Source organism: Mus caroli, unplaced genomic scaffold (genome assembly GCF_978045245.1).
Source record: "Mus caroli unplaced genomic scaffold, Mus_caroli_1 scaffold_9, whole genome shotgun sequence".
Classification (NCBI taxonomy): Eukaryota; Metazoa; Chordata; class Mammalia; order Rodentia; family Muridae; genus Mus; species Mus caroli.
This window is the reverse complement of record NW_028227264.1, coordinates 106,083,163-106,106,224: the sequence shown is the minus strand read 5'-3', so window position 1 is coordinate 106,106,224 and position 23,062 is coordinate 106,083,163. Positions and strand designations below refer to the sequence as shown.

At 36.2% G+C, this 23,062-nt stretch overlaps 1 protein-coding gene across 16 annotated transcripts in view; it reads right to left on the bottom strand.

Moving 5' to 3' along the window:
- The window catches only part of Ppfia2 (PPFI scaffold protein A2), a 459,906-nt gene that overhangs the window by 394,305 nt on the left and 42,539 nt on the right, over positions 1 to 23,062 (bottom strand). The window lies entirely within an intron of this gene.

Sequence of the window (23,062 nt, the reverse complement as noted above, 5' to 3'; positions counted from 1 at the left end):
CATAAGCAACAGAAGCCAATATAATTTGGCACCATCAGATTCCAGTTCTCCTACCAAAACAAGCCCTGGATACCAAACACAACTGAATTCCAAGATTCCAGTCTAAAATCCTACCTCATTAGGATGATAAAGGTCTTTAAGGAGGATATCAGTAACTCTTTTAAAGAACTGCAGGAAAATACAATCAAACAGGTGAAGATATTAAACAAAATGCTCCAAGACCTTAAAATGGAAATAGAAAGAATGAAATCACAAATACAGGCAACTCTGAAGATGAAAACCCAGGAAAGAGATCAAGAGTGATGAATGCATGAATCTCCAACAGAATACATGGTATGGAAGAGGAAATCTCAGTATAGAAGATACCATAGAAGATATCAACATATCAGTCAAAGAAAATACAAAGTGTAATATGTTCCTAACCACAAACATCCAGGAAATTTGGGACACAACAAAAAGACCAAACATAAGAATAATAGGAATAGCTCTGGGGTACTGGTTAGTTCATAATGTTGTTGCACCTACAGGGTTGCAGATCTCCTTAGCTCCTTGGATACTTTCTCTAGCTTCTCCATTGGGGGCCCTGTGATCCATCCAATAGCTGACTTATGTGTTTGCTAGGCCCCGGCCTAGTCTCACAAGAGACAGAAATCTAATTGAGGAAAATATGTAATAAAAAAAAATATTAAAAAAAAGAATAATAGGAATAGAAGAAGGGAAAGATGCCCAGTTCAAAGGCCCAGAAAACAAACAAAACATTTGATCTTCAACAAAATCATAGAAGAACACTTCCCTAACTAAAGAAAGAGTTGGCTACAAATGTACAAGAACCTTACAGCACACCAAAGAGATTGTAATAGAAAACAGAATCCTCCTGCCACATTATACCAAAACAGTAAATGAACAGAAAAAAAGAAAGAATATTAAAAGCTGTAAGAGAAAGGGGCCAAGGAACATATGAAGGCAATCTTATCAGAATTATACCGGATTTCTCAAGAGAAATGCTAAAAGTCAGAAGATCCTAGGCAGAGGTCATGCAAACCCTAAGAGACCACAGATGCTAGCCCAGGCTAAAATACCCAGCAAAACTCTCAACCACTATAGATGGAGAAACCAAGATATTTCTGACAAAACAGAACTTAAGCAATATCCTTCTACTGATCCAGCCCTACAGAGGATACTAGAGAATATTTCCATAACAAGGAGAGTAACAGCACCCAAGGAAACACAAGAAATTAATCATCTCACAACAACCCCAAAAGAAGAGGATCATGCATATGTAATATAATCTCCAATAAAAATAACAGGAACTAACAATCATTGTCCTTTAATATCTCTCAACATCAACAGACTCAGTTCCCCCAGTAGAAAGACACAGGGTGATAGGCTGGACACACAAACAGAATCAATCATTTGGCTGCATACAAAGAACACACCTCAGGAACAAAGACAGACCTCAGAGTAAAAGGCTAGGAAGAAAGTTTTCCAAGCATATGTTCCCTAGAAACAAGCTGGAGTAGCCATTCTAATATCCAATAAAATACATTTTCATCCAAAAGTAATCAGAAGAAATGGGAAAGAACACTTCACACTTATCAAAGGAAAAATCCACCAAGAGATAGCTTCAATCGTGAACATCTATACCACAAATGCAAGGACATCGATATTTGTAAAAGAAACTTTACTAAAGCTCAAAGCAGAAACTGAACCTCACACAATTAAACCAGGGGACTTCAACACCCCACTCTCATTCTCACAGGTCATTAAAACTGAAACTAAACAGAGACACAGTGAAACGTACAGAAGTTATGGACAAAATGTATTTAATAGATATCTACAGACCATTTCATCCCCAAGCAAACAAACAAAAATAAATAAACATTCTCAGCTTGGTACCTCATAGAATCTTCTCCAAAATTGATCAAATAATCAGACAGAAAAGAAGGTTCAACAGATAAAAGATGTTGGAAATAACCCCATGTACTCTATCAGATCACCAGAGACTATAGCTGAATTACAAAAACAATAGAAAGCCTACATATTCATGGAAACTGAACAACTACCTACTCAAGGATAACTTGGTTAGGGAAGAAATAAGGAAATTAAGGACTTTCTAAAATTCAATGAAAATTAAGGCACATCATACCCAAATTTATGGGACACAAAGAAAGCCTGGTTAAAAAATTCATAGCACTAAATATTTTCATAAAGAAATTGTAGATATCCTATACTAGCAACTTAAAATACACCTGAAATATTGAGAACAGAAATAATCAAATACACCCAAGAGGAGTAGATGACAGGAAATAGCCAAATTCAGGGCTGAAATCTAGCAATTAGAATCAAAGAGCACAATATAAAGAATCAACAAAACCTAGAGCTAGTTCTTTGAGAAAATCAACAAGATAGATAAACTCTTAGTCAAACTGACTAAAGGGCACAAAAGACAGTATCTAAATTAACAATATCGGAAATGAATAGGGAGACATAACAACAGAAACTTGGGAAATTCAAAAAGGTCACTAAATCTTACTAAAGCCTGTACTCAGCAAAACTGGAAAATCTAGACGGAATGGATGACTTTGGTGACAGTTCCCATGTCAAATCAAGAGCAGGGTATACTATCAAAACAGTTCCATAACCCCTGAGGAAATACAAACAGCCATTAAAATTCTCCCAATAAAAAAAAAAAAAAGAAAAAGAAAATTTTCAAAAGCCCATAGCCAGATGCTTTTAGTGCATAAATCTAAAAGCTCTTGAAAGAAGAGCTAATACCAATTCTTCTCAAAATATTCCACAAAATAGAAACAGAAAAAAAAAAAAAACAACTACCTAATTCAGTTTATGAAGCCACAGTTACTCTGATAGCTAAAACACACAAAGACTCAACAAAGAAAGAGAACTTCAGACCAATTTCATTTAAGAATATTGATGTAAAATTACTCAATAAAGTTCTTGAAAACCAAACCCAAGAACATATCAAAACCCTCGTTTACAATGATCAAGTAGACTTCATCCCAAGGTTGCAAGTTCAATAAATAAAAACCTATCAATGCAATCCTATATAAATAAACTCTATATAAATAAACTAAAGACAAGACAAAGCATCCCACTCTTTCCATACCTATTCAATATTGTACTGGAAGTTCTTGCAAGAGCAGGTAGACAACAAAATGAGATAAAGAGGATACAAATTGGAAAGGAATAAATCAAGGTATCACTATTTGCAGATGATATGATAGTCTACATAAAAAAACCAAAAATTCTACCAGAGAGCTCCTACAGCTGATAAACAACTTCAGCAACATTGTTGGATATAAAATTAACTCAAATCTGTAGTCTTCCTTTATACAAATGATAAATAGGTTGAAAAAGTAATTACGGAAATAAAACTCCTCATAATACCCACAAATAATATAAAATATCTTTGTGTAATTTTAACCAAGCAAGTGAAATATCAGTATGATAACTTCAAGACCCTGAAGAAAGAAATTTAAGACTATGAAAAAATGGAAATCTCTTCTATGATCTTGGATCAGTAATTAATAGAATAAAAATGGTCATTTTACCAATAGCAATCTACAGATTCAATGCAATCCTCATCAAATTCCAACACAATTCATCACAGGCATGGAAAGAGCAATTCTCAGCTTCATAGGAAAAAACAAAAAATCCAGGGTAGCCAAATATTCTCAACAATAAAAGAACTTCTAAGGGAATCACCATCCGAGACCTCAAGCTGTACTACAGGACAAAAGTGATAACTGCAAGGTATTGATACAGAGCCAGATAGATCAATGGAATAGAATGGAAGACAAAAAAAAATAAACCCACCAATCTATGGACACTTAATCTTTGACAGAGAAGCCAAAACTGCACAAAACAAAACAAACAAACAAACAAAAACCAAGCATCTTCAACAAACATTGCTGGTCTAACTGGCGGTCTGCATGTAAAAGAAAACAAATTAATCCATATTAATTACCTTGCACAAGCTCGAGTCTAAGTGTATCAAGGACTTCAACATAAAACCAAATACAACAAATCTAATACAAGAGAAAATGAGAAACAGCTTTGAATGCATTGACATAGGGGAATTTTTTTCTGAACACCAGTAGCTCAGGCTCTAAGACTAACTATTGACAAATGGGACCTCATAAAACTGAAAAGCTTCTGTAAGACAAAGGACCCTGTCAATAGGACAGAATTGCAGCCTACAGATTGAGAAAAGATCTTCAATAACCCTATGTCTGATAGAGTGCTAATATCCAGACTATATAAAGAACTCAAGAAGTTAGACCCCAAATTAAAATCAAAAAACAAAAAGCACATAACCTACTGGAACATTATGCACTAACCAGTACCCCAGAGCTCTTGACTCTAGCTGCATATGTATCAAAAGAGGGCCTAGTCGGCCATCACTGGAAAGAGAGGCCATTGGACACACAAACTTTATATGCCCCAGTACAGGGGAACACCAGGGCCAAAAAAAATGGGAATGGGTGGGTAGGGAAGAGGGGGGGAGGGTATGGGGGACTTTTGGGATAGCATTGGAAATGTAATTGAGGAAAATATGTAATAAAAAAATTAAAAATTAAAAAAAATGGGATGCAGAGCTAAACAGAATTCTCAACAGAGGAATTTCTAATGACTGAGAAGTACTTAAAGAAATACTTAAATATAGGAGAAATGTAAATCAAAATGACCCAAAGATTTCACCTTACACCCACTAGAATAACTAAGATCAAGAACACAAGGGACAGCACATGCTGGTGAGGATTCGGAGAAAAAGGAATACTCCTCAATTGCTAGTGGAATTGCAAGCTGGTACAGCCACTCTGGAAATCAATCTGGCAGTTCCTCAGAAAAGTGGAAATAGTTCTACCTGAAGACACTGATATATTGCTTCTGGGCCTATACCCAAAAGATGCTCCACAAGGACAAATACTCCATTATGTTCATAGCAGCCTTATTTACAATAGTCAGAAACTCAGAACACCCCAGATGTTCTTCAACCAAGGAATGGATAATAAAATGAGATTCATTTATACAACGGAAAATGTTTGGCTATTAAAAATGGAGACATCATGAATTTGGCAGACAAATGGTCAAATGCAGAGAACAGGTGACCCTGAGGGTCCAACATCTGATACATCAACAACAGGACCCTATATCTAAGGCTCAGGGATCATCATGAAAGAGGAGAAAGATAGTACCAGGGAAAACCCAGGATGTCTGCTGAGAGACAGGGTGTTCTATCTAAGACAAGGAAGCTGTCAAAAATAGGCTACCTAAACATGTCCTGAATGATGATAGCACCAGTTGACATGCTATCATGGATGAGGGGAATCTCACAAGGTCCCCACCTCATCCCCATGGCTGCTGAGATTGGGAAGATAGTCTTCTGCCAGCTACAACTCTCTGATAGGTTATCAAATCTCAAGTAGTCAGCTTTAAGCAAATATAAGCACAAGCAACACTAATTGAACTCTCTCTCTCTCTCTCTCTCTCTCTCTCTGTGTGTGTGTGTGTGTGTGTGTGTGTGTGTGTGTAAACAGTAATAATTTTTTCAGACAATTTCTGATTTGAGAGAAAGTAGGGAAACAAAGGAGGGGTGAAGGGGAAACAGAAAGGTTGTAAATTCTGTACTATAGTACTCTCTTATGACAATTTCAAAAAAATAATTTTCTATTGGGTAACTGTGAAAGGAGTATTTTTAAAATCCCCAAATGGTCTCCTCTGTTTGGTAACTATGAGAGGAGTATTTTTTTAAAAACCCAAATGGCCTCCTCATACCGCATGCTCTTTCTTAATCCCCTATCCTTGATAAACCTCATACAAATATGTGAAAAGTCATGGGATCTCTCTTCTGAGGTAGTTACAGAAAGACTTCTCCCCCTCATTTCTCCTGTCTCCCCACTCATGCCAATGATCACCCCTTACCCTAAGCACACCAAGCTCAGGCTAATTGGACACAGCATCATCTTCTTATCCTCAAAACTCCTGAAGACTGAGATGAATTAGACCCTCACTAGTTCATTGATTGCAGCCTTGTATGAATCCTTAAGGCAGAAGGCCTGCATAAGTCACACTCAATTCCTACCTGTAGATTATCTGAAATAATTAATGTTATTGTAACCCAGCAACTGTTCCTATTTACACAGGAACAGATTACTAATACAAAAATAAATATTCATACACTCCTACAATTCATGTGCCCTTACAACATAAGTGTTTATTATAAAATAAAATGCTTTAAAATATGAATACTATGTATCAATGAATCAATGAAAGGAATAAAAACTAGAGAAAGGAAATGTTCTTTTTCTACAAATTATATTTCTCCCATCCAAGTACTAACCAAACCTGTCCTTGCTTAGCTTATGAAATCAGATTATGGTGGTTTGACCATAGACAATTAATTATATTTCTCCATGTGACATAATATTATGAAAAAATAAACTAGAGTGATTAATCACCCACTTATATTGTTGCTAAAATTATCAACATAGCTCAGAAAAATAGTATAGACAACTTACAGTATAGTTTATTGCACACACATCTTTATTTCCTTGGCCAGTTCTGAATATGTAAGGATCGCTCAGTTTTTCTGACAGTCAGTTTGTAGTAATAACTGTTAAGTTGAGTTCTGATACCCAAAAGCTGTATGACTATCCAAGCAGATTTAGAATATCATGAAAAAGTGTTGCGTTTCAATAATGTATGAATTCATTGACTCACTCATGAATGAACTGACAAGAGACAAGAGTCAATTTTCTTGAGAGTTAAATGATCCCAAGTTGAGAATTGTCCTTCATGAACAAATGATTCATGTTTACTTTGCATAGAAAGCCACCAATCAGAATTGCATATGCATTATCTTTAGCACAGTGAGTTACAGTTCATACTGCCCTCTCTATGTATCAGTTGGTTTCACCTTTTAATTGGATTTTTATTTCATATTTTCCAGCTCTAGTTCCCTTAGGCAAACTCATGACCTCATTCTACAATTCCTAATGTTATGTTATATAATAATCGTTTGAGCAAGCAGGGTCCCCAAAAATGAGAATTTAACTTAGTAGTTTATAGCCAGAAAATCAGTTGAAAATATAATTTGACATCAAAAGGTTATGATTTCAGGTCATGTATTTTAATGCTGATATTACTGCTTGACATGTAGTCACAACTATGAACTTTCAAGTAGATATTCTGATGTCTGTGCACTCTGTAAAGGTCTAGATATAAAACCTTGGCATAGTTCTGTTGTTTAATTCTCCATAAAGAAGTCACAGAAAATAATATTAATCTCAAATTGTTGTTTTAAAGGAAAATGTGTTTATGCAACAGAAAGGAAAGTAATTTAGCTGGTAGCTTCATTACTTAAATTTTAATCTACATTGGAAGAATCCAGGCTTGTTGGTGTCTCTATCAGATCTGTGGCCCTGGTCTCTCTGCTGTCATCAAACTGCAAAGGGCACAACAGCAGAGCTTCCAAGAGAGGCCCTGTGACTTAATGAGTGGTCAAGAAAAATGTCACATACTGTACAGACTCATATTTACACTTAACTCACACAATCCCAGAAAGTAAAGGTTTGGTTTATAATGCAGAGACATGATCTCAGCATTTCCACAGATTTGATTGGAACCTAATTAAGCAGGGTCTTTTTGAGGACTTCTTGTGTGCAATGCTTTCAACAAAGCATTTTTCTTTGTAAAGAGCATATATCTATGATTTTATTTGATTCACTTGATTTACATCAAGTAGTTTTATGAGCCAGGTCATGAATTCTGTGAGAAATAAATTAAAGCTTATTTTGGACACTTACTTGAAGATATTCAGAAAATAATTGAGCCTATTAAAAAGGGATCCAATTATCCCTCTCCTAACCGATCTCTTGCTGCGCTTTCCTACACAAGATGAAAAGATATAGTCCTCTAGATAAACATCAGACACTTGAAAGGAAACAGGGTTCTACCTTTTGACCTTGAATTCCCTTCCTTCTACAGCAGTGGTTCTCAAGCTGTGGGTCGCAGCCCTTTGGGAATCAAATAACCCTTTCACAGGGGTTGCTTTTCTGATATCCTACATATCAAATATTTACATTATGATTGGTAACAGTAGCAAACTTACAGTTATCAAGTAGGAACAAAATAATTCTATGGGTGGGGGTCACCACAATATCGCAACATTAGGAAGGTTGAGAGCAGCTGCTCTGGAGGTACACAATTCACACTTACCATTAAACTGGAATTTTTTATTACTGAAAGACCCAAAACCATGTAATGATCAGAAAAAAAGTGCCTAACTTGCTAGAAAAAAAAATACAGATTCTCTTGATTACTTCAGTGTTTTAATATAATGAAATAAACAAAAATAAATGCCCTTCCTTCTTTTGTTAAGTGGCCCATTCCCATTGAAAATGTTCATTTCAAATGACATATTACCAGTTAATTTTTCTAAGACCTTAGTATGGTGCTAACTTGTTAAATTTTACATTCTATGAAGTGACAAACTTATCTTAAAATATTAAAAACCTAATTTATAAGAAAAATTGTTTATTATACTTATAATGACTCTCAGCTCAGATCAAACACATACTGAATTTCTCAGAGGAAGGAAATGAATTATTCTATTTTCTAATAGAAAATAGATAATTGTAATTTTTTAAAAAAAAGAGTTTTCTAGAACATTTATGCTGAAAACTCAAAGCACTGGATTAAAATCTGCTTTTTTTAGAACTGGAAATTTTTAGTATTTTTTTAACAGTATCATAGATATGTATTAAAAACAAAACAAAACATGGTGTCTCCTGTAAGAGCTGCAAAATCAGTCAGTGGAAAGTTTTCTGGATGTTTTATGTGTTTTCCTGGGTCTCCCTCCATGATTGCTCAGTGCTTCTGTCTTCCTAGAGACTTGTCGGTTTACTGAGCTGTCTCATGACACCCAACTGCTCCTGTATAAGACAGGAACTCAAATATGACTGGAGCTGGAGGGGACTTAAGGTTCTGGGGCATTAACTACTCTTACAACGACCCATGTTTGATTCCCTGTGTCCACTTGGAAGCACACAACTCACTGTGCCTCCATTTTAGAAAAAAACTAAAACCCTCTTCTGACCTCCACCAGCACTAGGCACCAGCATGTGCGGGGAAAGCAATTCTACCTACAAACAAATCTAACGAAGGCTTTAAAGAAACATGAGCTTATGTTAAGATGAATATATTCCTTCGGTTCAAGTAAAACTAGAATGATCAATCACATAAATAAATCACGAAGTTTTAAACAAATTACATATTATGTGTGGAACCTGAGCACATGGTGAACACAGTAACAACACACATGTGAACACTGGGACAAACGCAGTGAGAATAAATGAAGACGTAGGCATTTGTTTAGAAATGTTTCTTCTATGGTGATGTTACTAAAAATTAACATATTCTATTCTGAAATATGCAAAAAACCTTACATTATGTATATATTGTATATTTCTATATGAATGCTAATGAATTTCACTTTACTCTCAGAGTAATGTTTGGAATCTGAGTTCCCAAACCTTCTTCTGAGACTTACTGATTTATTAGATCAGAGATTAAAACTTTGTTATACAATAAAGACTTTGGTCTTCAACTGAGTATAAAGTTAGAGAAAGAATTTTATGTTTTGGGACCTATTGGGCATAAATATTTTATGGTTTTTGTCATGTCCCTTCTGTAAATTTGTTTATATAATTTCTTACAATTCTTATACCTATAGTGGAAAGATTAGATGATGTATATTTAAATTTAATTATACTTAACCTATTTACTCTCTCTCTCTTCCTATCTTTGTCTCTCCCTGTTTCTGTCTCTCTGTCTCTGTTTTTGTTGCTGCCTTTTTTTCTGTCTCTCTCTTTTTCTCTGTCTCTGCCTCTCTGTCTCTGTAATTCTCTCTGTCTCTCTCTTCTCTATCACTCTCTTCTCTGTCTCTCTCTGTGTCTCTGTCTCATGTCTCTGTCTCTCTCTCTCTCTCTGTCTCTCTCTCTCTCTCTGTATGTATAGTGTATATACTTCTTTTTTTTTTTCGTTTTTTTGAGACAGGGTTTCTCTGTGTAGTCCTGGCTGATCCTGGAACTCACTCTGTAGACCAGGCTGGCCTCGAACTCAGAAATCCACCTGCCTCTGCCTCCCGAGTGCTGGGATTAAAGGCTTGTGCCACCATGCCCGGCTGTGTATATACTTTTATCAGTAGATATTTATTGGAATGTATGTAAGGGTGACTCTGACCATGTATATGTGGACATTCATATGTAGGCCAGAGTTTAACAACAGTTGTCTATCTTACTATGTTGCCTCGCTCTTGCCTTTTTGAGGTAAACCTGGAGTCAAAGTCAGTGAGCTTTAAGAATTGTCTTGTCTTCCCAACACTGGAGTTATATATGTGCTCAGCCTTTAGCAGCCTTGTATGCATATGCTCTGAATTTTAATGTGTCCTTATGCTTGTACAATAATCATTTTATTAACTAAGCCATCTCCCAACCCACAGAAAGATATTAGAAAGGAAATATTATAGGATTCAAGAACTTGTGACAAACTACTAATAATTAAATAACTTTTCTTAATGAGTGAATAATCTAATCATTTTCACAAACATGAGCCAAAGTTTTAGTGGTATTATTTTTATAGCAATTCAAAATTTCTGTGATAGAGACTTTAGAATATGTTATATATAAATATTTTAATAAATATATTATTAAATCAAACTTACTTTAACTTTTTAATGATTTTAATATTATAGAAACATGGCTTGTGTGGAAATATTTTTGTTTGTAAGAATTTTCAATATCAACATAAAATTTTTATGTAACCAAATTATGTAGTAGTTAAATTACATTATTCGGCCAGGCGTGGTGGCGCACGCCTTTAATCCCAGCATTGGGGAGGCAGAGGCAGGTGGATTTCTGAGTTCGAGGCCAGCCTGGTCTACAAAGTGAGTTCCAGGACAGCCAGGGCTATACAGAGAAACCCTGTCTCGAAAACCAAAAAAAAAAAAAAAAAATTACATTATTCATGAGGGCCATAATGTAAGCTCTTCTTAAGGTTTTTTTGAGTGTATAAAAATATATGATTTCAGCAACAAAAGCTAGTGCAATCTTAAATTGCTAGGAATAAACACATCTTAGGTTTTTGTGACCAAGTGAAAGAAACAAAAACAATTTATTGAATTAATCCATAAACTCCAATCTAAATATCTACTTTTTTAATCCCATCATCATGACTTTTTCCATACCTTATAGCATTATACAACAACTAATATCTGTGAGCAAATATCTCTTAACCTGTTCATTCCTTCAGGCATCTATTTGTCCTGTCTATTCAGTCTGACTGTTAAAAACACTATAGATGCTCTCTTCCCTTGTCATTCATTTTCTAACCTGTTTGTTTCTGACAATATGTTAGTATAAAGTCATTGATAAAAACAGTTTCAACTAAATATTGATTTTTGGCTCATTTTCTGAGCCTTCAGTCAGTGCCGCATCACTGTCCACCTGACAAATGTAGGATGTTGTGATAGACATGGTCTAGTACAGAAAAGATGCTTCTGAATGATGTCTAGAACCCAGAAAGCAACAAGGAGTTGCTACTTTAAAGTCACTCCACAGAGATCTACTACCTCCGACTAGGTCCCATACCCTAATACCCTGTTCAGCTAGCAAATTCATTCATGAATTAGACAATTGATGAATTCAGCGGTCTCAGAAACAGATCAATGCTGCCACCATTTGAGGACCAAGACCTCAACATGTTACCCATGAGGACATTTTATACTTGAACAACTACAACTATTCTATCAAATATTATCTCACCCAAAGCATCATGACCTCCTTATACAGCTAACTCATTGTGTGTGTGTGTGTGTGTGAGAGAGAGAGAGAGAGAGAGAGAGAGAGAGAGAGAGAGAGAGAGAGAGAGAGAGACTTTGAAACTTTAATCTATAAAAATAATGTCATTCATAAATAGGCTGTCACTGTTCTGTCCTTATAAGCTTGTATTTCAGGAGACAATAATGATAGCTCTTCCTCTCATTTCTCCTCTTGTGCTAGATTTCCTCTCAGTTCAGTAGCTGACCCGTCTGGGGTGTTTTCATTCATTTGTATTCATTATCACAATATGAGATAGACTAAGGACTCTCCAATGCTCAGAGACATTTCAATGGAATATATCCATACTGAAGCTCCTAATTTTGTAGTTTTGATCTGCCCCTGTTACTTCAATTAATAATTAAATTATTAGTCACCTAAGCCAAGCTTCTAGAATTACTTCTTTCCACATCATATTTAATCATTCACCATGTCCTGCTAATTTTACATCTTATAAATGAGTCAAAATTTTCTGTGCATAATAGGAATTCATAGCATGGGTGAAGGTGAGAATTGCATAGGTCATGCAGAAGTTTCTAGCTCAGAAGATTCATATACAGAAATCTAAATTCCTAGTGAAGGAGCTGTATTTTATATGATGAGCACTACCTTAGGAATACCTAAGTATTCCTGTAAGGCATATTTAGGATAAAACTATTCACTGGTGAAAAAATGTGTTGTTAGGTATTTAGGAATCTTCTGTCCTGAGAAAGTACTCCTATACATTTTGATGATTTACTGTGCATTGGGAAGAATGGGAAACAAATTACATCATTATGTAATTTCCTCCCTGTCATAATTTATTGTTTTAAATTTTATTCATTGAATTTTTTTATTATCATTGTGTGTGTGCATACAATATGTATATGAGAAGTGGAAGACTGTGTGTGTGTGTCTGAGAGAGAGACACACAGAGAGACAGAGACAGAGAGAGACAGACAGAGAGACATAGATACTTTAGATTCTAGATAGAAGAACTCAACCTCTAGTCTGTGTTCGAAAAAGTATGCCTGAGAAATGGCCTGAGAAATGCATGAAGGTGAAAGAGGAACTGAAAACAGTCAGAGGAGAAGCTAGGGGTAGCTCAACAAATTATGATAGGGAGTTCTTAAGTACACAGACTGAGCTTCTTGCTGAAAGGTAAATCCAAACACCAGAGCAAACAAGGCTATCCAGTTGGTTGCTTTGCAATGACACAGGGCTATTTAACTTCCCAACTGACTCAAGGCCAGCTCACTAGAAAGAGGCATTAGGTTTCTGGGATGTACAAGTCTGTGGATATACGTTTTGTTTGCTTACTCTAAAGCGGCTCAGTTCAATTTGAGAGCTACTAGCCACAAAGTTTTGACACAAGTTGATTTATAGTCTGGATGCATAGGGCTATGCAAAATGTGTAATTAAATTCAGAAAATAGTAAGACAAAAATGTGTAAACAAAAAACACACACACATACAGAGAGAGAGAGAGAGAGAGAGAGAGAGAGAGAGAGAGAGAGAGAGAGACTTTGTGTTAGTCAATTTCTGTAGGACTTCAGGTCTGCCTTTGAGTGTAGACCAATGACGCTCCATTGGGGGAAAAGAAAACCTAATTTTTAATTTCTCAGTAGGTATCAATACAAATAGCTTCATGGTTAGGGTCCTTCCTTCCGTCCTTTCATTTTCATTCTTCCTTTACTTTTTTCTTCCTTTCTTTCTCTCTTCTCTCTTTTCGTTTTCAAAAGAGAGGAAGAGCAGAAGTGAGAGGAAAACAGAGAAGGAAAAAGCTGGATATAGAATGAGGCGAGTAAAATCTGGTAACACTGAGTGAAGGAAAACCATGATCAAACGTATTGTATATATTATCAATAAATAAAATGTACATTATTTCTTGAACTAAGTTCTCACAGTTTCCTCAGTTTGTCTGGATCACTGTGTAGCCTAGGATAGCTTAGAATTTGTGATCTTCCTGTTTCAGCCTCTTAGTAGGTGGGTTGAAGGAGTTTGCAACTATACCCATCTATGATTTTCAATGAGTGATCACTTGAAAATGCAACATTACATGCACAGCCACACATAACTCCCACTTTATTTCTGTCTGTTACTGCTGCTCCATGAGTTTATTAAGCAAGTTTGTATTCTTTTCAAGATAGGGTCAATCTCAATTTAGTTGTCGGGATTATATAAACACTGAATCTATAAAACACTCCTTGAAGGAAAATATAGTTTAAATAAACCCATGAAAGTTTCACACTCAATAAAGCCTAAACCCCCAAGTATTAGAAAATACATTTTGTCAAAGTTATTGTTTTATTGAATTAATTAAATAGAGAATTTTTGAAAAATTCTGTACTAACCTGGTGGAAATTGTTTTAAATATCTACTATGATTATCTTTACTTTTTATTCAGAAAGTTATTAAAGTCTAGGGGCTAATAATTTAAAAATAAAATGATATAAGGTGTTCATCATTTATTTGCAAACATTGAACCAGACACTTTCCAGCTCCTTTATCAGTTCTTCTAAAATTAACAAAAAATCCAGTGAGAATTTACTTGTAAGTCAACACACCACATTTAAAACTCTTGTTATCTGGGCCGGGCGTGGTGGCGCACGCCTTTAATCCCAGCACTCGGGAGGCAGAGTCAGGCGGATTTCTGAGTTCGAGGCCAGCCTGGTCTACAAAGTGAGTGCCAGGACAGCCAAGGCTACACAGAGAAACCCTGTCTCGAAAAACCAAAAAAAACAAAAAAACAAAAACAACAAAACTCTTGTTATCTTGACAAAAATCACCACTTCTACAAATATTACAATTAAAATTTGCTTAACAGAGTTAATGAGAAGAGATAGCATTGAACCAATAATGCAGCACAACATTTATTTCTGTTAATTCCCTTAAAATAAAATTGCTTGCTGCTATCTGCTGTGCTTAGTGAATCTCTGCTAATAAAGAGACTTGGTGTACAGCCTTCCTCAAGTGCTTGGGTATAACACAGCTGTTAAAATGCATGAGACTATATGGTGGTGGCATTCTTTACCAAATCACAAATCAGGCCTCAAATACTAATAACCATAACCACTGGGGCCTTAATGGAAGATTTCTGCAAAGAAAGCTTGATGGTTATCAGCGATAATGGGCCTGTGTATCTCTGCTAAATTAAATTCTTGGGGAAGCCAAATTGAGTCTCCTGTTTTTAAAATACAAAGTTGACAGTTGTAGAGCTGAAATTTTGTTCTTCAAGCAAGGTATTGTTTACGATAATTTTTTTTTCCTTTTCCTTTTTGTACTTATAAAATTAAATCCCACTGAATCTATACACTGTAGCAGGACTAAAATTCCATTTCGGTTTTGTTTCAGGTTCATGACCATCAGGCCTCTCAGATTGCTGAGGTCCTAGAATCCCCACCCCCACCCCTCATTTCACTGATAGCCCAGTCTGCATCCACCTCCAGCCTGCATGCTGATCTTAGGCTGAAGTTCTCACCTGTGGTGTCTGTGATCTCTCTTGTAGAGGAGTCCAGCAACATGGCTGCTCTGGCAAAGGATCACACCCAAAGACCTTGTAGGTCTATGTGATCCAGCTGGAATACAGAAATGTCCTGGAGTGCAGTATACAGAATACAGATACACCCTTAAGATACACATTTAATTGCTAACAGTGAAGGTAAGGTTAGTTTGTAGAAGGAAGCAGCCAGGTTTGAAAGTGCCATCTAATTGAGGGGCAGACAGTGTTGAATCAGAGAAAGTTTTGACAGAAGGAGTCAAAGGATATGCCCAATTCACATGAGAACAGACAGAAAAGAGAGGCTGCTTAGCAGCAGCAGCAGCAGCAGAGAGAGACAGAGAGAGAGAGAGAGGAAAAAGAAGAAGAAGGAGGACGAGGACGAGGATGAGGACGAGGACGAGGACGAGGACGAAGAGGACGATGAGGAAAGTGGTGGTGTGGATTGTGCGTAGCAGTTTTACCAGAATAGTTTTACAAAAGTATGTGTCAGAGAGAGAGCAAGCTAGACAAGGATGAAGACAGAATGAGACAGAGCATGAGAAAGAACAAGATTAGATCACATTGTCAAAGTTAGTATAAGGTCAAGTAGAAGTTGAGAGAAGGCAGGTTAAATCAGTCGTCTTGGAGAGGAGTTTGGACCAGAACAGCTGAGTTGACCCAGCCAGCCAGAGTTCAGGAAGAACCAGAAAGGGTGAGCTTATTCAGCAGTCAGTCTCAGAGGCTGAAACATTTTATGCCTAGGTTAGCAGATGGAGGCTGGGGCTAAAGTCTTCAAAATTCAGGTTTGCAGAAGATTAGATTGTATGGAGGCTAAAACCTTCCAGGAATAAGCTTAAGGACGGTTAGAACAGAGAAATGCATACTTTGTGCTCTGCCTTCGGTTTGGCTCTCATCTCACCCCTCCATCTGAGGAAATAAAAGTGACATTTACATCCTCCTTCTAAACTTTACTTCCCAATCCTCTCACCATAGCTTCTTTTACATCTTTTGCTCATTTACATCTTTGTCCAATATTTAATGCAAAAATCCCTTTAAAATTGTTACCATTCCCTCTGACTTAGAATTTAGTGTAGTGTGTACGTGTGTGAGTACGTGTGTGTGTGTGTTTGTGTGTGTGTGTGTATGTTGCTTACAATATGAATATTTAGTTTTGATTGTTGAACTTTTCCCCATGGGCTATATGTTCTAAGAGCAGAAACTTACTTGAGTCAACCATTTACCACTAATTAATCACTGCTGATCAATTGATTGCATACACAAGCATACTCATGCACATTACACACATACACAAAACACCCATTATTTATAAGTATATTTAACACAACACATACCCTATTTTCTTGCTATTTCCAGCAATTTTTCATTCTAATCAAAATCAATTATGAAGGCCTTTAAAATCTATAGGTGCCATGTGGTTTTATTTGGAAAAAAAGCAAATTACCTATAAAAAGAATATTTAAGTTAGTATCATATATTTAACACTAGTGAACAATAGTGAAGTTTATTTCATTGCAGAAAGATATTTCATCACCTTCCTGATAAATCTCTATTAATGAAATTGCTGAGCAAATGTTGTGTAGGTATGCATGTTTCTGTGTATATATGTATGTATCTATGTATCTATGTATGTATGCATGTATGTATGTATATTTAGGAGGAGGCAGTTCCTGCTGCTAATTGAACTCAGAACATATTTACAGTTACCTCCACAATCAGTGTTGTATCAGTGACTCACCACACTTAACATGACTAAATCTATGACTATTTGCAAACTCAACAGTCGATGACACATTCATTTTCACTTAATTCTTTATTGAGTTTTTCCTCTTATCTATTTGAATATTTATGGGTTGGGTTAATTTAAAAGTTTCATTTATATATTAAAGACATTTAATAAATATAGTAATAAGTTCACTAAATTTTATTGAATTATTAATAATATCACTGAATTATGAATTCACAACATTATAAATTATACATTATACGTATAAGATTATAAGTTTTTCATATGTGATATATCAATTTTGGGTTTACAGATTTGGCTCTTTCACATTTAACGTTTATTCTCCATCAAGATTTTTCGAAGTAAAACTGTTTGAAGAGGTCCACTTTGTCCAAAGACTACAAAAATTGCACACAAACATACACTGTATAGATAACATATCACATGTACATTATGTAACTACACATTATTCTATAAGCATAGTCAATGTATTTTTTATAATTGTGTAATTTGTGTGTGTGAGAGAGGTAGGAGATGGGTAGGTGGTCCCATCCCTCGACTGACGTCAGTGCCTGTCTAGGGCAGGTAGTCTCTACAGGTTCTATCTCCTCCTTCTCTGAGCATTTCAGCTAAAGCTCTAAAGCATTTCGATCGGTCTTATTAGGTCCTAGAAGCCTCTTGCTTGCATGGCTTCTGGAACCTTCCAGGGGTTATCCCCAGTTCCTCATCCCACACTGTTACAGATCTTTATTTGATTTCCTGACCCTCTGTACCTCTCATGCCCACACTAGTACCTGGTCCTGCCCCTCTTTTTCTCATCTCCCTCCTCCCTCTCTCCCAGATCCCCCCTCCACCTCCCATGATCATCCTGTTCTCCCTTCTATGCAGGACTGAAGCATCCACACCCTGGTCTTTGTTTCTCCTGGCAAAGAACACTATCAGAATGACAAAACAGCAACCCACAGACAGAGAAAAGATCTTTACCAACCCTACATCCAATAGAGGACTAATATCCAATACATACAAAGAACTCAAGAAGTTGGACACCAGAGAACGAAATAACCCTATTAAAAAAATGTGGTAGAGAGCTAAAAAGAATTCTCAGCTGAGGAATCTCAAATGACTGAAAAGCGTCTAAAGAAATTTTCAACATCCTTAGTCGTCAGAGAAATCAAAACGACCCTGAGATTCCACAGCACACCAGCCAGAATGGCTAAGATCAAAAACTCAAGTGACAGCAGATACTGGAGAGAATGTGGAGAAAGAGAAATACTCCTCCATTTCTGGTGCGATTGCAAACTGGTAAAACCACTTTAGAAATCATTTTAGCAGTTCCTTAGAAAATTGGAAAAAATTCTACCTGAAGTTATACCACTCCTGGGCATATACCCAAAAGATGCTCCAACATATAACAAGGACACATGCTCTACTGTGTTTATAACAGCCTTATTTATAATAGCCAGAAGCTGGAAGCAACCCAGATGTCCCTCAACAAAGGAATGGATACAGAAATGTGGTACATTTACACAATGTAGTACTACTCAGCAATAAAAAACAATAACTTCATGAAATCTGCAGGCAAATGGGTGGAATTAGAAAATATAACCCTGAGTAGGGTAACTCAGACATAAAAGAACATATAAGGGATGTACTCGCTGATAAGTGGATATTAGCCCAAAACTCACAAAGCCTATGCTACAACCCACAGACCACATGGAGCTTAGGATGAAGCTAATTTGGGGATGGAGCCTACTCTTTACAAAAGAGTGAGCATTTCCAAAGCTTCCTCATGAAACCCAGAGAAGATAATTTCCTCACAGAAAAGTTCTAACCCATAGAAACAAAGAAAAATATATTATAAATATTCTATGAAAATTTTCTTGCAATTCTTGCACACTGAGAAAAATAAAATTTTCATAAATTCTCACGTAAAATAAATAAAAATCAAATACTTAGTAATAATAGAGGAATGTATTATTGTATTTTACTAAGTTATTCTTATAAATTTTATTTTAATACATATATTTATTTGTGTGTACAGTGTATTCATGTGTGCACAAATACATGGTAAGAGCCAATGTTCCATGCCTTGTTATGTTGTTACTTTGTTAATTTTATTTTACACATTTTTGGCAAAGTCTCTCTTTGTCTTTCTCAGATTCCTCTCTCCCCCTCCCCCTCCCTCCCCCTTCCCCTCCCTCTCTCCATCCCCCCCCCCCCCCCAAACTGATTGTGCTGGCTCCTCCAAATAGACTGGATGAGCAGTCAGTAAGCTCTGAGACTCCTCTTGTCTGAATCTCAGCACTAAGATTCCAGGCAAACTATACTGGGAATTTTACTGACTGTCAAATAACCTACCACTAATCCCACTTGGTCATTCATTCAATAAACAACAAGAGAGTATACAATATAGTGTCAATATAAAAATAATTGTATTCATAGTGCTTGCACTCTCTACTGATAGAGTTCATAGAGAACTTTGGTAACAATGTCTATGCAGAGGAAAAAAATGCTATAAAAGGAAAGAGAATAATAGCGAATGAAAACAAAAACACAAGACAGTCTTTGCTATGTCCAGATGGGCTGCTTTTATCATGGACCACAGAGGTAGCTGTCCTGCTGAGGTGTGGGCCTTCCCCAAATGTTCTGATATCAGTCATTCCTCTGAAAACAGGTTCCAACCTGTTCAGCTAACACTGATTTCAGTTTATGAAGATTTACATGAGGACCAGTGAGATGGCTCAGCAGGCAAAGGTGCTCAGTGACAACCTAGCGTCCGGGGTTGAATGTCTGGTCCTGACACAGTGGACAGAAAGAATTGACTAATGTAAGTTGTCCTCTGACCTCCACTCCTGCCTATGACCTGGCACATAGACAATCACACCTGCACACACATACACCAAGAAATAAAAGTAGTTTTTTTTTTAAAACATCTACTTGAAAAGTTGGATTGTCTGTACTAAATTAACAAGAAAACTTAGAGTGGACTTAGAAAAAAACAAACAAACATAAAATGGAGACAGTGCATGTTAACTAAGGGGATACTTTTAGGATTTAATGATGCAACAAGAGAAATATAAATATAGATGAAAGTAAAAAAGAAGTGTATGAGAGAATACATAGTAATTCTTGATATAACACTCCAAGTACACATCAACAATTACTAGTGAGATGTAATGATGGATGACATGCTACAAAGTTATCTGTAATGACCAGTGACTATTAATGAATGGGAAAGTCCATTTTCTAATTTCATACTCATATTTCTTTATATTGTTCTGATGGCTTGGAGGAGATCAAAGTGGTAAAAGGCAATGAATATTTTCATTAATTTTGATATCACAAGGTGGCACAAAACTTTAGTTTAAATATCTGATAATTTCATTTTTTTATGCTTTGTTTTTGGGCCTTTGGTTTATTGAGACAGAGACTAACATAGACCAGATTAGCCTCAAGCTACCTATATAAGAAAAAGAGCTATGGCCTTCTGACTATTCTTGATCCACCTCCTGTTTTCTAGATTGCAGACCTGTAACACCAAGTCTAATCAACTTCATGATGTACGTGTGAGGCAGTAGAAATAAAAACACTATAACATAAGTCCTGGTAAAAATGTATGTTGAATAAAATTCTTAACCATTTATTTTCATATACATCATCTGTCCTTTATTAATCATAGGATACTTTAATCATTTGAAGAAATTACAGAAAAATTCTTGCATAGGAAGAGCTGAATCTTGTACATGATATTAAACATTTCCTTTTCTCTAAGTTTCAATGCATAACTTCATTACTGGTTGAACAGTGAATTACAGACAAGATTGTGTTTTCTCAGATGCTGTCATACTCCAGCCTTAGGACAAAGAGAGAAGCTAGAGATGAGCAGCTTGGGATCTGGTCAAAGTTTTATGTGATTTTTTTTTCTCAGCTTTTTTCAAGACTTTGAGAAAGATGTAGCTGTACTGTCATTTTCTGTGAATATCAATGTCAATACAAGGGTAAATAATGGCAAACACATTTATCACTTGAGAAACTTTTAAAAGAAATGTGAATTATGTGAAAGAAATGTACAGTCATTGATAAAACTTCAGAATTCAAGGATAAGCATGGTAAAAAATAACCGAAATTCTAGGTCTTAAAAGTATGATGTATGAAGAGGAAGAATTAATATAAGGCTAGCTGAGACTACATAGAGAGTTTGAGACCAGCTTAGTTAGTGACTCCTACACCTTCAATACACATGCACACACACAAAAAAACCACATACACTCAAACAAACATACATGTGTGACTACATAGAAAAGATAAAGGCAAAGGCTTCCTTGATTTCATTTTACATATCTGTTTAACACTCTAAACATAAATAATGAAATCAGATTAAAATATTATTTTCAGCACAATTACATTCTTTTGTTTGTTTTATAAGAATAGGTCTCAAATGATATGTACTCACTGATGAGTGGATATTAGCCCAGAAACTTAGTATACCTGAGCTATAAGATACAATTTGCAAAACACATGAAACTCAAGAAGAACGAAGACCAAAGTGTGGACACTTTGCCCCTTCTTAGAATTGGAAACAATCACCCATGGAAGGACTTACAGAGACAAAGTTTGGAGCTGAGACAAAAGGATGGACCATCTAGAGACTGCCATATGCAGGGATCCATCCCATAATTAGCCTCCAAACGATGACACCATTGCATACACTAGCAATCCTTTGCTGAAAAGACCCTGATATAGCTGTCTCTTGTGAGACTAGGCTGGGGCCTAGCAAACACATAAGTGGATGCTCAGAGTCAGCTATTGGATGGATCACAGGGCCCCCAATGGAGGAGCTAGAGAAAGTATCCAAGGAGCTAAAGAGATCTCAACCCTGTAGGTGCAACAACATTATGAACTAACCAGTACCCAGTAGCTCTTGACTCTAGCTGCATATGTATCAAAAGATGGCCTAGTCGGCCATCACTGGAAAGAGAGGCCCATTGGACTTGCAAACTTTATATGCCCCAGTACAGGGGAACGCCAGGGCCAAAAAATGGGAATGGGTGGGTAGGGAAGTGGGGGAGGGGAGGGTATGGGGGACTTTTGGGATAGCATTGGAAATGTAATTGAGGAAAATATGTAATAAAAAATATTTAAAAAAATAATGATAGAGGAAAAAAATAAATAGGTTTGTGCCTCAGAGTCACATGGTACAGAAGTTCAGGTGCACAATGGATTTTTCTGTTTTGTTTTGTTTAGATTTATTTAATTATTTTATGTATGTGTATACAATGAAGCAGTCTTCAGACACACCAGAAAAACAGCATCAGATCCCATTACATATGCTTGTGAGCCACCATGTGGTTGCTGGGACTTGAACTCAGGACTTCTGGAAAAGCAGTCAGTGCTCTTAAATGCTGAGCCATCTCTCCAGCCCTCACAATGATAGTTTTAATGTGACTAAACTTACTATACACAGAACTTTAAAATATAAATCAAAATTTAATGGAAATGTTTGAATAAGACCCACAAAGACTAATGTTGTATCTAATCACACACTTGTGTTTCCTGGCTCCAAGTTTTCTGATGTGAATATCTAACCTCGAGCAACCAAATAAACTGGGAAAGTGGAAAGAGATCATGGGCAGGGACATAGAAAAATAACAGGGTAGGAGTAATATAAATAAAATTTGAAAGAAAAGAAAAAAGGAAAGGAGTCTTTAATTGGGGAGGGGGAGGGAGGTCAGTGCAGAAGAGAGTGTGGGAAGAGAGATAAATAACAGGATTTTTAAGAAACATACGAATTATTATTTTATATTAACCTGAATTACACATAATAAGTATAAATGTAGTTTTGTGTGTGTGTGTGTGTGTGTGTGTATGTGTGGTTTAATGAAGTGGTGTCACTTCTTGTGATACTGCTTATACCAAGAGCCACAGATGACCAAAAAATTCAGTGGCAGGCATAAGACACCTC